The 15,207-nt window shown below is 36.3% G+C and overlaps 1 protein-coding gene and 1 pseudogene across 1 annotated transcript in view; both read left to right on the top strand.

Annotated features, from left to right (window-relative positions):
• Positions 1 to 15,207, top strand: part of DPP10 (dipeptidyl peptidase like 10) — an 883,075-nt gene that overhangs the window by 596,412 nt on the left and 271,456 nt on the right.
• Positions 2,950 to 3,827, top strand: LOC122746126 (annotated as a pseudogene).

Raw genomic sequence — 15,207 nt, forward strand, 5'->3', positions numbered from 1 at the left:
TGAAATGCACTCCTTAATTCATTTTTATCTTATTTAGAGTCTTAAAAGGGGCAGATCATTTGTGACAACTTTTTAGTGTTACTCATAAAAGCATTCTCTCCATCATCAACTTTTCCTTAAGTATTTTGTCTGGGAATGTGTTTTTTTTTTCTTTTTTGTCTTTGTACCTTCACTACCCATTACTACCATGTGTTATGCTTAATTTTTTGTATGCATTATTCTTCCCACCCCCTACAATCCATCAGAAAAAAAAAACATTGAGATGTTATCCTCACTTTTATCTTTAAGTCCCAAGTACCTTATACATTTTAGTCACATAATGTGTTTGTTTCCAAAATTGAAATGAATTAAATTTGCAAACATGGGCACATATAATTTCTGTCTCTTCATTTACCTATCCATCTTGGGGAGCTGGAACACTATCAGGGGATTCTCCTTCACTCCCTTTCCTACTGAAGTGGTAGCACCAATATTCCAGTAATCGTAATTATGACAATTACGATAATAATAAATATGACAAAACAGTGTATGCCCCACTTTCAGTCTCCCACCTTATATAGGTGAAAGGAACTGTGGAATAATATCTTCACTCAGTTCTTCATTAAGCCCAATATGGCTTTGTAGCTGAATCTAAGGAAGTTCCCAAAACAAAACTCCCCAGAGTTTTTAGATAACCCATATTTTCTTAACTGACAACTTTACTATGAATTAATGTTTATATTTCTGCTCATCTGCAAAACTTCTTGGTCCTGCATTTGAAGTAATTTCCTTTTTTTATTATACTTTACATCTCCTGGTGATTCTTTGAAGTTGAAGATTTCACATTTTAAGACAACTTCCCAGATTACTCCAGGTTCAGCTGAATTAATTTAGTATAAGGAAAAAAATGTTCCCAGGCTTTACAAGATGAATTCATGGCACTTAGTGACTTTTTTTCATAGACATTTAATCATTGACTACTATGAACTTTTCATATTAATCTCTGGTCACACAAATTCTTTCTTTTTTTCCCCAATGATGACATGGTGACCTTTAGGAGAGTATACTCCAAGGTCTTTGAAAACTAGTCTTCTATGTCATTTATTTTGCTACAGAAATTGATTATATTGTTTTTGCTTTGAATGAATATATTTTAGATTGGACTGTGGAATGAAAGCACATTGGGGAAGGGCTTGAGGGATATAATTGTGACTTGGGTTTCTTAATATCTAATATCTTTCCTGCTATGCATGATGGGATGCCTTAAGTGCCATATTGCATTTTTGCCTTGTCTTATCACCCATATTTTAAGTTTCTTGAAAACAGAGACCAGTGGTGTGTGTGTGTGTGTGTGTGTGTGTGTGTGTGTGTGTGTGTGTGTGTGTGTGTGTGTACACTCAGAATGAATAGGGAGAAGGCAATGACTTAATGAGCTTCTATTTTCTAATGCAGATAAGACTTTTTCATGTATTTTGTTATTAAAAAAACTAAATCACAATTCAGAAAGAATCAAATGATTACAACATAAAATATAAATCTTCTTTATGAATTTGGTTTCTAGAATTATATTTACATATCCATCAATATTAAATGTTTCAGTTGATTTCAATTATATGTATTTGAAAAACACAAGTCAAAATACTGCAGGTAATCTATTCTTTCTTGAGCATCTTTGGGAAAATCTTGTGCTTGATTGCATCTAAAAACATGGATCATCCCCATTTAATTATTATGAAAGTAGGCTACTTCTAACTATAATCCACAAACTTGAATTTATCATTTGTAAGTGATGGCAACTTTGAAGTTGACATTTCTTTTACGGAGTAGAATGTGCAGCTGCAGATGAAGTGTAAATGGCATATTATGCAAAATGAAAGTTTAATTAAAAGGGAAAACTTTGGTTGAATATTTCTGTTTGATTAATAATCTATAAGCAGATAACATCTAATTTGAATTTAAACATAAGCTGTACAAATGATATTGAAAAAGCTACTACTACATAGCAGTCTTTAAAATGAAACTTACATTCACAGAATTCAAAGTTTGCATAGACTGCAATGGCTATTTAGTCTAGCCTGAAAAGGAATTCTCTCTGCAACCTATCAAAGAAGTCATCATTGCATTTTTCTTGAAGGCCTCCAATGAGGGGGAAGCCACCCTTTCTAAAGCAGCTCATTTCTTTTTGCATATATTTAATTATTAGGGGTTTTCTTTTCCTTATATCAAGTCTAAATTTGCCTCTCTGAAGAACTGACCCATTTCTTATTGTGCTTGCCTTCTGGTGACAAACAGGACAAGCCAGATCTCTCTAACAGGTGATGGCTTTTCAAATACTAGTTGCCATAACTCCCTAGTACCAGAAAAAGTCTCCCCTTTGATTTCTGGTACTTTAACATCAAAGTGTCACTTAATCAACAATTCTCTGGATGTCTTTCCTCCAATTCTCTTTTGTTTCCTGTTGTCCCGGGATTTCAAACTCTACTTATAACTAATAAGGATTTCAAAGCTCCATTTCCTCCAAGTTGCCTTTTATTCTTCACCTTTGTCTCATTTGATGCTGCTTAGAAGGGTAGAGATGTAATGTGATAAAATCTTGAAGGTACCTTTGTTCTTCATGGCCCATCATCCTCCCTTTAATTAACATATCATTCCAAAGTGAGTAGCACTAAAGAAAATAACTCTCTTGAAAATGGGGCATTTTTGTTTTTGTCTCTAAACTCTCTCATACTTACATAAGGCCTAGTATGTAGAAAGTACTTAATATATACTTTTGGAATTGGATTTTATTGAGTTGAATTCTCAATAACGTTGGCAGAGGGCTCTGGCTCCGGCTGGCTTGGGCTGCGGTGGCAGTGTCTGACCAGGGGCAGGAGTAAGCTGCGGTGGCTGTGTTGATTTGGCAGCAACGCTGACCCGGCTCGCTGGCCCTTCCGAGCGCTGTCCTCCTCCGGCCCTCCCTGAGCCTGGGCACCGCCGCCGCCCCCTGCCCTGGCGTCTTTGGAAGTGATGGACCGGCCCCTCAACCTGGCTCATCAGTAGAGCAAGAAGGCCAACCGGTCATTAGCTGCAGGGAAATAGGAAGAGGCCATTTTGTGTCACCAGCAGGTGGCGGCATATCTTTCTGAAGCTATGAAGCTGACACAATCTGAGCAGGCTAAATTATCACTGGAATTACAAAGGGACAGCCACAAGAAGCAACTCTTGCTTAATCAGGAGAGGTGGAAAAGGGAAAAGGATCAGGAAAAGTGGAAAGGCCAAAAGCAGACTCCTGACAGAACCCCTTATCTGACGTCGGGCAAGCCACTGGCTGAGGATAGGTCTGAAGTCCAAAGTGTGTCCAGGTCTCAGCACTTCAGTCCTCCTACCGCAGGGCCAGGGGTCTTCAGCATGGACCCAGACACTCTTACTTTTTCTCCTTCAGAAGAGGAAAGACCCGACAGAACTGTGTCCTGACAGCAAAGTCCCAAAGGATAACAAAACCACAATAGAGGAGCAGGCAACCAAGATCGCTGATCTGAAGCGACACGTAGAGTTTCTTGTGGCTGACAATGAAAGGTTGAGAAGACCAAAAAAAGCAGCTTCGTGCTGAGAAGGTCAGGCTTCAGAAGGCTCCACTTGAAAAGGAATTGGATGTAGATGCTGACTTTGTAAAAAAATCTGAATTGTGGAGCCTCCCTCCCCCTTCAGAGACTGCCTCAGCCTCCACTACCTGGCAGGAGTTTGCACCAAACACAGGGAAAGCCAAGGGCATTCCTATCCCTAACCTTCCTCCCTTGGACTTTCCATCCCCAGAGCTCCCGCTTCTGGAGCTCCTGGAAGATATTCTGAAAGGACTCATGAACAGTTAAATGAAAGGTCACAGGAGCTAACACGGTAATGGTAAGGGAGAGGAAATCATACATTGAAAACAGCAAAAAGGGAAAACCACTAAGCGCTGGGTGGTCGGGTCCAGGCAGAGGATCATCAGATGGAGCACCGAAGGGGAAGAGGCCTGGCCAGGACTTAGAGAACGGTCACTGTGAAGCAGCCAGCACAGTGGAGGAAGTGGCCAGCACTGGACAGGCTGGAGGCGGCCAGTGTGCACCTCGAGGGCCTGTGATTCAAACCAAATGCGACCGCAGCAATGGTTACTTCCCTTCTCTTAACTTCATGGTTATGCTATATGTAATAATTAATCTACAATGCCATAAAAGATAATGCAGAATCGAATTCATACAGGAGCCCACGGGCGGCCTTGTATTGGGAAGAAGCTTCTATCATGCATTCGCTGCATGCGTTTTGTTGTGCACCATTTATTAATTCTAATAAGGCGTGTCAGCTACCTGTCTTCCTAGATGATCCTACAGGGGCCCCACTTTACACGACTCCTAACATGATGATAACCTCAAGACTATTAGGAGAAATGTTTAAATTTCTACTTATGAAGAAAGGAACCCAATTATTAGTTATGCTTTTTAAAAATTATCAGTTTACATAATTAATCAGGGTACATCCTAAATTTTAACTTTTTGTTTGCTGTATTAAAATGTTAGGCATCATTTAAGAAATACTCAGGGAATTATTCCTTTGTTTTGAGTGGTGCATTAATAGAAGTAATGCTAGTTGGTAGTATCTCATTGCAAGAAATCAATAAAATAATTGTTTTATTTTTTAAAAAGTAAGGTTGGCATATATTTAAATAGTATTTTTTTTCCCAATTCCATGTAAAGATAGTTTTCAACATTCAATTTTGTAAGATTTTGAGTTCCAAATTGTTCTTCCTCTTTCCTTCCCCTCCCCAATCCCAAAGGCAGCAAGTAATTTGATGTGTTACAGTTAATATACTACATTACAATCATGTTACATATATTACCACATTAGTCATATGGTAAGAGAAGAATCAGAACAAAAGGGGGGGAAACACAAAATGAAGAAACAAAAAAGGTGAAAATAGTATGTTTCTATCTGTATTCAGACTCTACAATTCTTTTACTGGATGTGGAGAGTTTTCCATCATGAGTCTTTTGGCATTGTCTTGAATCATTGTATTGATGAGAAGAGCTAAGTCTATTAGTTGATTATTTGATCATCCCACAATGTTGCTGTTACTGTGTACAATGTTCTCTTGGTTCTTCACAATTCACTCATCACCAGTCCACTTAAGTCTTTCCAGGTTTTTCTGAAATCTGCCTGCTCATCATTTCTTACAGCACAATAGTATTCCATTACTTTCATATATCACAGGTTGTCCAGCCATTCCCCAATTAATGGGCACCAATTCAATTTCCAATTCTTTGCTACCACCAAAGGAGCAGCTATATATATTTTTCCATATGGGTCCTTTTTTACTTTTTATGATCTCTTTGACATATAGATGTAATAGTGGTATTGCTGGGTCAAAGGATATGCACAGTTTTATAACCTTTGGGGCATAGTTCCAACTTATTTTCCAGAATGGTTGAATCAGTTCACAACTCCACCAAAAATGCATTGGTGTTTAATTTTTCCCACATCTTCTCTAACATTATCATTTTCCTTTTTGTTTTTTTGTGAAATTAGTCAGTTGGATAGGTGTGAGTTGGTGCCTCACAGTAGTTTTAATTTGCATTTCTTGAATCAGTAGTGATTGAGAACCATTTTTTTCATATAGTTATAGATAGCTTTAATTTCTTCATCTGAAAACTGTCTATTCTCTCTCTCTCTCACACACACACATATATGTATGTATAAATAAAAAATGAGGTCTTTATCAGAAACAAAGGCTATAAAAATGCCCCCCTTTCTACTTTCCTTCTAAACTTGGCTGCATTGATTTTGTTTGTACAAAAAAAATTTTAATATAATGAAATCAAAATGATCTATTTTGTATTTCATACTGTTTTCTATCTCATCTTTGGTTTTAAATTGTTCTTCTCTCCATAGATTTGACAGGTAAACTATTCCTTCCTTTTCTAATTTGCCCATGTTATCACCCTTTGTGTCTAAATCATATACCCATTTTGACTTCACTTTGGTATATGGTGTAAAGTATTGGTCTATGCCTAATTTCTGCCATACTATTTTACAGTTTTTCCAGCAATTTTTTTTCAAATGGTGAGTTCTTATCCCAGACCCTGGAATCTTGGGTTTATCAATCAGTAGATTGCTATATTGATGTATTTCTGTGTTTTGTGTGCATAAACTATTCCATTGACCCACCATTCTATTTCTTAAGCAATATCAAATAGTTTTATGGTTGCTACTTTATAATATAGTTTTAGATCTGGTAGAGCTAGGCCATCTTCCTTTAATTTTTTTCATTAATTCCCTTGATATTTTTGACCTTTAAGACTGGCATAATTTACATTATGATGTAAAACCTTTGGACAGTGTCAAGAGAAAAGTGCTATAGTCATAAATAGACTCTTGTCTAGCTGTGGGACCTTAGACAAATCACTTCACCTCAGTGGTCCCTTGATCTATATAAAAAAGGAGTTGGCTAGATGATTAATAAATTCATTTGCAGACATAAGACTGTGGCTTTATGGTTCTGCTCATCTCACTCATCATCAGTTCATGGGAGTCCTTCCAGGTTTCTCTGCAGTTCTCCTGCTCATTGTTTCTCGCAGCACAATAGAATTCCATTACATTCACATACCACAACTTGTTCAGCCATTCCCCAATTGATGGGCAACCCCTCAATATCCAATTCCTTGCTACCACAAAAAGAGCAGCTATAAATATTTTTGAACATGTAGGTCCTTTTCCCTTTTCTATGATCTCCTTGGGAAAAAGACTCAAAAGTGGTATTGCTGGGTCAAAGGGTATGCACAGCTTTATAGTCCTTTGGGCATAATTCCAAATTGCTCTCCAGAATGGTTGGATCAGTTCACAGCTCCACCAACAATGCATTAGTGTTCCAATTTTCCCACAGCTTCTCCAACATTTATTATTTTCCTTTTTTGTCATATTAGGCAATCTGATAGGTGTCAGGTGGTACCTCAGAGTTGTTTTAATTTGCATTTCTCTAATCAATAGTGACTTAGAGATTTTTTCACATGGGAATAGATAGCTTTGATTTCTTCATCAGAAAACTGCCTGTTCATATCCTTTGACTGTTTCTCAATTGGGGAATGACTTGGATTCTTATAAATTTGATTTAGTTCCCTACATATTTTAGAAATGAGGCCTTTATCAGAAGCACTTCACCATAAAAATTGTTTCCCAGCATTCTGCATCCCTCCTAATTTTGGATGCATTGTTTCTGTTTGTACATTACATTATACACATTATCATCAACATTATGTGTTGATAAACTGTGATAGACTGGATTCTTCTCATCAGTACAATGGTACAAGAAAGTTCTAAGGGACTAATGATGGAAAAGGCTCTCCAAATCCAGAAAAAGAAAAAGAACTGTGGAATATGGATGCTGATTGAACCATACTATTTCTTTTGGTTTTGGTGCTATTGTTTTTCTATTTTGAGGATTTTCCTTATTGCTCTGATTCTTCTCTTATAGCATGACTGATGCAGAGATATGTTTAATGTTGTTATGTGTGTGTGTATATATATATATACATATATATATATATATATACACACACACATATATATAAAACCTATATCAGATTGCCTGCTGTCTGGGGTGGGAAGGAGGGGAGGGAGGGAGAAAAATTGGAAATTGGAAATCTTATGTAAAAATATGCTGAAAGCTATCTTTACATGTAACTGGAAAATAATAAAATACTTTTATTTTTTAAAAAAGGCTGTGGCTTTCTTGAATTCAGCAATGATATTGATAAAGATATTGATAAAATGACATTGTAATTGTAATCACAGTTATATACTTTAATAACTTCAAACACACTGATGTAGATACTACATCCACTGAAAGATAGACTTTATTAGTCCTGTGGCAAAAAACAACAAAAATAAATAGGGAAATAAAAAGTAACTTAGTGAGCCCCTTCTTGTGATGAGTTTCTTTCCACTTTGCTAGGGTCATCATTAGAAGACAGATGTTAGTCTTTTGCTCAGTCCATATTCAAAATCTTCCTACTTTTGTAGGGCCTACAATGCATGCACACTATTTGTAATGTATTTAAGACCTAAAGATCTCTACCAGAATGAAACATAATTGAGGTAATACTTTACTTTAGAAGGATTTCATAACTGGGAATTATTCTCGAATTATATAGTAATAGTAAAGTTAATCATGGACAGGTTTTCTTATTGGTACTTGTCATGTTGGGGGAGGGTATATGTGACTGTGTTTTCTTTAGTTCCTGAAAGTTATTATGAAGCCTTCTTGTACTGCCTTTCAATATTCTTCTGCTTACTGTACTGATTCCTCTTCCCTCAGTTCCCATTATTCTTTTTTTTTTTTTTTTTTTTTTTTTGCGGGGCAATGGAGGTTAACTGACTTGCCCAGGGTCACACAGCTAGTAAGTATCAAGTGTCTGAGGCCGGATTTGACCTCAGGTACTCCTGAATCCAGGGCCGGTGCTTTATCCACTTGCCACCTAGCTTCCCCCTCCCATTATTCTTAATACTATGAGAACCTATACGCATTTAAATATTTAATGCCAATGAATATTTTTTGAAAATTTCATCTTTTACTTATCTTATTCCTATATTATTCTGTGTGCTTTGGATAGTGAAATAACAGGATCATAGATTTAGAGCTGGAATGGACCTTGGAAATCATATAGTCAAATTCTCTTATTTTGTAGTTGTCATAACAGAAGACTGCTCTTTCCATGTCAGACAGGTGGTAGGTGTCAGACCTATCATTTTAACCCTGTAACTCTGACCGTAAAGCAAATACTCTTTCAATGGAAACATGCTGTTTGTCATGTTCAGAAATAAGACCTAGTATCCATCTATCTCCTTGGAAGGAAATCTATGACAAATCTGGAGAGCACTCTAAAAAAAGAAAAGAAATAACCTTGCCAAGAAAGAGGTTCACACATATAATGAAAGGTATATTTTTTCCAATAGAAATGTATGGTTGTAAAAGTTGAACTATAAGGAAATCTGAGTGTTTCATAATTGATGCTTTTGAATTGTGGTGCCAGAAAAGACTTTTGTGAGTTCTTTGAACAGCAAGGAAATCAAATCAATCAATACTTAAAGAAATTAACTCTGACTCTTCATCAGAAGGACAAATACTGAAGCTGAAGCTTAAATACTTTGGTCACATAATGAGAAGTCAGAATTCATTAGAAAACTAATGCTGGGAAAGATAGAAGGCAAAAGGAAAAGGAGACGGCAGAGGATGGGATGAATAGATAATATCATGGAAAGAATGAACATAAACTTTAAAAGATTTCTAGAGCTAGTGGAGGATAGAAGAACCTGGCAAGAGATGGTCAACATGGTCACAAAAAATAGGACATGATTGAACAGCAAGAAAACCCATCTATCATACTGTTTTCCTCCTCTCTTCCCCTCCCTTCTCTCTTTTCGTTTCTTTTACCTTGAAGAATTTTATCCCAATTAGTACTCTTAAAATTTTCTAACAGCACACTTTATTCCTTAGGATAAACTTGTAATACAGACTAGTTACAGTATCCCTTCCTTATTGATGAGGGAAAAAATCAAAACAAGTTTACCTAACTTAGGAAGAACTCACAGTGTAGTATAAAAAATTCTGGGTTCAGGAATCTACTTTCAGCTCTTTCATGAATTTGCTGTAGAATATGGGCAATTCACATTGAAGACAATTTGAGAACTTTGGTTTCCTCATCTAAAAATAATAAAGAATGATTTTTTAAGGTCTTACAAAAGTCTAATAATCTAATAAGAAGGAATGTTTAGTCAAAAGAACCTCAGGTTTATGTTCTAACTATATGACTCCAAGTGATTTATGACCTCTCTGGACCTGTTTTCTCATCAATAAAATGAGAGGGTTAGATTTGTTTACTTCTGAGGCCCTGTCCTTGTCTAAGTATATGATCTTGTGATCTATGACTCTGGTAAATAAGGATTATTTTTTATATTGTTATGGACATCTAACTATTTCTATATGTAGTAGACTAAAAGATCTATGAGTTAGACTCTTATTTGAACCTTCTATTTATGTCAGTACATAGCAAATCTCTATGCAGAGCAAGTGCTTAATTAAATGTTTTAAGAAGGCAGGATCCAAGATCTCTTCTAATAGCTGGTGAGGGAGAACCCCAGTATTAGTCTAAGAGGTAAACTTCTAATAATTTTTAAAAAATTCAGCTAATGCACACAGATTGGTGAGAAATATTACTGTTGAATGAAAAATGATTTGCTGTATTAGTTTATTAAATTAATTATTTAGTTTATTATTAAATTATTTATGAAAATCAAGCAAGTCATTGACTTCCTCCCATACCCATATTGTCCAATTAATCTCACTGGTAGTGTCCCAACAAATACATAGCAAGACAACACTATATGAAAGATACTTTCTATATAATCTTCCTTTTAGCAGAAAACAAAACAAATGTTTTTTTAATAGTGAAAAAGAATCAGGACACTGGGTTTAAATTGCAGCTTTTCTACTTGTTATCTATTGCGGAAATGTATTTTGATTTGGGGACCCTATCTTTAGGCTGAGATTAGGAAGCCTTAGGCCTTCAGGGTCTCTTCTGTGTGGGAGGTGCTGGTGCCCCTCCTCCTCTGCTTCAGCTGAGCCAAAAAGTCCCATGTGTTGTACAAGAATCCAGGTAAGACAGCTGGGGGAGGGAGCCTCAACTCCCTCCACCCTGAGAAGATCTATCCAAGAGATCCTAGGCTCGTCCAGACTGGGCTCTGGCATAGCCTTTGTGGAGGTCCCAGGTGCTCAGCAGGGGCATGGGCCCCTGGAGCCCTGGGTATGGTACACATGGGAGGCTCGAGTGCGACACCCCACCCCTAACCGCAGCCCTGGCTGGCAGAATAGCTTGGTGTGTATGGAGGTGCAAAAAGTCCCAAGATTTGAGTGGAGAGAAGTAAGATACATATAGACCTGGGAGTTAGATGGCAAGAGAAGCAGGACAAGATTGAGGGGGGCTGACGAGATTAAGAGAGCAGAAAGGCTGGAACACCAGGAGACAGGGAAGGAGAAAAAGCTAAGAGCAAGAAGGGACGGAGGCCAAAGGACAAGATTAGGGGGACTGACAAGATTAGAGGAACAGAGGGGAGGTAGAAGGACAAGATTAAGCGGGGTGGGGGGGGAGCAAAGGCAGCAGAGGGCAGACTGATGGAGCAGACAGACAGACAGACAGAACAGGAGGCAGCAGAGAGCAAAGAAGCAGTTAGCACAGGGTACAGGTTGGAGAAAATGAAGATTAAGAGAACAGAAGGACACTGGAGCACTAGGAGAACAGAAGGAGAGGCAGGTGAGAGAGAAACACAGGGGTTCAGCAGTGGCAGTAAGCAGAGGAAAGTTAGAAGCAGGGGGATAGACAAAATGAAAGGGGTTTGGAATTAGAATAAAGGACCTGAGTAGTGAAAGTGGAACATACCCTAAGGCAAGAGGCAGCAATGGCCCTTATTGTATTAAAAAAGTTCCAGGCCCAGCAGGTGGAAAGAGATGCCCAGAATGTAGTCAGTTTGTACATTTTATTTCCCTGTATTCTTAATTTTAAATAGTATCTCATAAATAAACTCTGCTTTGATTATTTAGCTAAGAGGCTTCTTAATCATTTGCTTATCAATTTGGGAGTGGAGCAGTGTGGTGGAACTTTATAAATGGCCCATATTAAATTAATAGTAGTCAGATAGTCAGTTAGTCAACAGTCCCAGATTAAGTACCCCAGTTGGATTAGGCCCCCCAAATTAGGAAAGTTAGCTAAAAGATTTTACATTTGAATGGTGACCACGAAGGGACTTACGGCCCAGTTATAATTTTTCTAAACTTATAATTTTTCATGTAAGTCCAATTATATATTTTTTCAAATTATATTAAATTATTAATAATTAATGTGTTTACACTATGTAATGTAACCTTAAGGGAAGGGTATTCAAGAGCAGCTCAAATTGGCTAAGAAGACCCAATTGTTCAATTTTCAGAGTGAGTATATTTCAAAAATTGGCAAATACTATAAATTAGGGCTTGATTTATGTTTTTGACTATCTAGAAAATAATAATTGAGAAGATGCTAACCATGAAGATTAAAATTAAATGTGTGTTATATATTTTCCCCTCCTTGTCCCTTAGATAGCTAGTGGTTGAATATTTACCAGTACACTGTTGCCTTAAGAAAAACTCACAGACACATCTGGGCCTCAGTTTCCTCAAACATTAAAATAGTTGTGCTGGATATAATTACTTTAAATTTTAGCTCTAGTTAGTATGATATATCCTTAACTTAACTGATAATCCTGCTGTTCATTTAATGCATTCTTTTGATGTTTCTTATTTGATTATACATGAAACCTGATTAGTTATAGATTAGAAACTCTTTGAAGCCAAATAACTTCTCTGTGAAATGCTTGGCTCATAATCAGATGCAAAGAGGCTTATTCTTATTATCTTTTCCTTTAATTTTATGACAGCCTCTACTGCTCCAGGCACGGATTTTATTATTTCTGTAAGATATAAGCATACCCATCTTTTCTCCTTGTTTTTTATACAGGTTAAAAGTTTGTAGAATAACTAGATTTTTCCCTATTGGTCCAAGGATATGTGCTCTCCTGTCTTTAAAATAAATCATTTCTGTGGGATCACATTTTGAACAGGCAAATGTTTGGGATGATGTGTGTAAAAGGGTGAGGGTTTATAAAAGCTTGAAGACCTCAAAGAATATTTCAAAGAATGCAGAGTATAGGCAGAAATGAATTTAATCATAGGACAGGCTTGATTAGAGATTATTGAGAGACTGGTAGGGAAATGGCATGAAAAAAATGACTTGCAGTGGACTTCTTATATAGTCTTTAAATTTGGAAACATGAATATTCTATGAGAATCATAAATTTTTGGATTTGTTCCCAGGGAGAATGCATTATAGTATTCAAAAATTGCCCTAAGGTAGTGCTTCTGAGAGCCATTACTAATGTGACTTCATTATTAGCTTACTAATAATGTCATAATTCATGAGTCTGATGCATGGGAGAATCTGTGAATTTTGGATTTGGGTTGTTTACTAGTGAGTGCTGTGATTTTTAAAACATATCTCAAAGCAAGGGAAATAAAGATATTAAAATGAAGTCTTTTACTTTTCAGATTTCTAGCAAGGTAACTGTGATCAGAAACAAATGAATGCAACTTCCAATGGGGGTAGGAATGGAATGAACCAAAAAAATATATAAAAACTCAATAATAGAGCCCAGTGTTCCCCTCTTCACAATATTAAAAACTGTAAAGCACATAAGAAATTAAGAGGAACAGATGGTCATTAAGTCTACATTTTGACTAGCTAAAGTCTACATTTTGACCAGATAAAGCAGATATCCTTTATGGCATGGTTAAGCATTTCATTAACATAGAATACATTCTTTAAATGACAAAGGAAAACATTCCACTATGTTGTGGCTAATAAAAGGAGACTGTTCTTAACATAGGACAAAAAGTAAAAGGAACCATTTGAATGAGTTGACATAGGGCCTAAAACAGAGTATCATATAATCTCAGAGTAGAAAGGGATTTCATAAAATTAATCCACTTAACTCCACGAAAAATAGGTTTCTCTATTTTCTTCAATCTTCCTTTTCCATGTTGCTCCTCTCTATTTAAAGTCTAAATTATCTATGCTTTAATTTAGTCAATTATTCTACCCAAAACTGAAAATAAAATTCTAGATGTCATTACAGTAGTAGAGAGGACAATGAGAAAATTATGTCCTTTGCTTTGGATGATGTAGCAGTTAAGTGTATGATTCTGTCAATACTTTATCAAGTGCATCACGCTTCATGGGATGTTAAAAATTAGATTGACAACTAAAAATGTCATCATCTTTTATTTTTATTTTTTTATTTTAACTGTTGCCACGTCAGATATTTTCCATGGGATACTTATGCAACAGAATATTTTAATCTAAATGTTGGACCTTATGCATATACTTCTATATTTTCATAGCTCTGCAATCTGATCTCGGCTAACATTCCTACCAATATAGATTACAACACATCCATCTAGTCTCCTCTGAGTCTGATTTTTGTCCATGTTTTCCAATAATTCCAATATCCCTCCCAATGGATGGAAGGTTTTTCATTTTGTCCTTTAATATATTGTCTATTGGTGCAACATTCAGTATGTTCATCTTTTAAAACTCATTCTTTCTAGATAACCAGTTTGCCTCTTCTTCTGGTGAAAACATTCTGATTATATATTTTTGTAGCATATCTCATGTGCAATGTTTTTCTTAGTAATTCACTACAATCTACTTACACCTATTGTATGTCTTTCATCTATCCTTTGGGTTACTTGCAAATATTGTTCTTTAATCACTTTTTTTCATGGTTTGTAACCATACTACATCAACCAGATGGATATCTTCAGTAGAGAAAACTGTGGGTTGAAGGAATTATGCAATAATCAAAATTAAATCTCTCCTTTTCTCATCTTCCATTAAAATTTTAGTACAACTCCACATTGCTAAGATATATACATAACACCCACACCCACACATACTCCCCACACAAGTGAGCATTTTCATGCAATACTGATGAACACATTTAGTGAAATCTTGCATCATTCCTTTTTTTCCAAGTAAATTCCTACTTTTTCTTCATTAACTCCCCATGTTGTAGCAATCCTACCCCTTTAGGAGATCAGCTGTAAAAAAGAAGAAAATTATTAATTACCCAATTGTATCCCAGTAGTTGCAAGAGAAGATGTAGTAAAAATGCACTTAGATACCAGTGGAGGGAGAATAAATTTCTGAAATAATACCTAAAATGTCTAGAATATTAGGCCACTGACACCCCTGATCTACAGAAAACAGAAGTTCCTGATATTTTACTTGACTGACCAAATATCTAAGGTATTAGTCCATAATAAGTCATATAATTAGACTTTCTTTGTTCCCTGTTAGGATCATAGGATTCTTGATATGATTCAACTCAGAATGATGTCAGGAAGATAGACTTTCTTTTTGAAATCTACCTGGTCATTCATCACCAGGGCCAGGTAGGCAATCTGTCCAGACCAGCAATAAAGCATAAATCTTGGCTAGGAAAGATAATTGGAAATAATAAATATATTATTGAGGAGCCCTCTGAAAAGCTAAGGGTGGGTGAGATGATACACAAAATTCTTTTAAGCACTTTCATGTAGAAGTGAAATTGACTAGAAATGTGGTGTGTGACTTT

The sequence above is a fragment of the Dromiciops gliroides genome, chromosome 3 (genome assembly GCF_019393635.1).
Source record: "Dromiciops gliroides isolate mDroGli1 chromosome 3, mDroGli1.pri, whole genome shotgun sequence".
Lineage (NCBI taxonomy): Eukaryota > Metazoa > Chordata > Mammalia > Microbiotheria > Microbiotheriidae > Dromiciops > Dromiciops gliroides.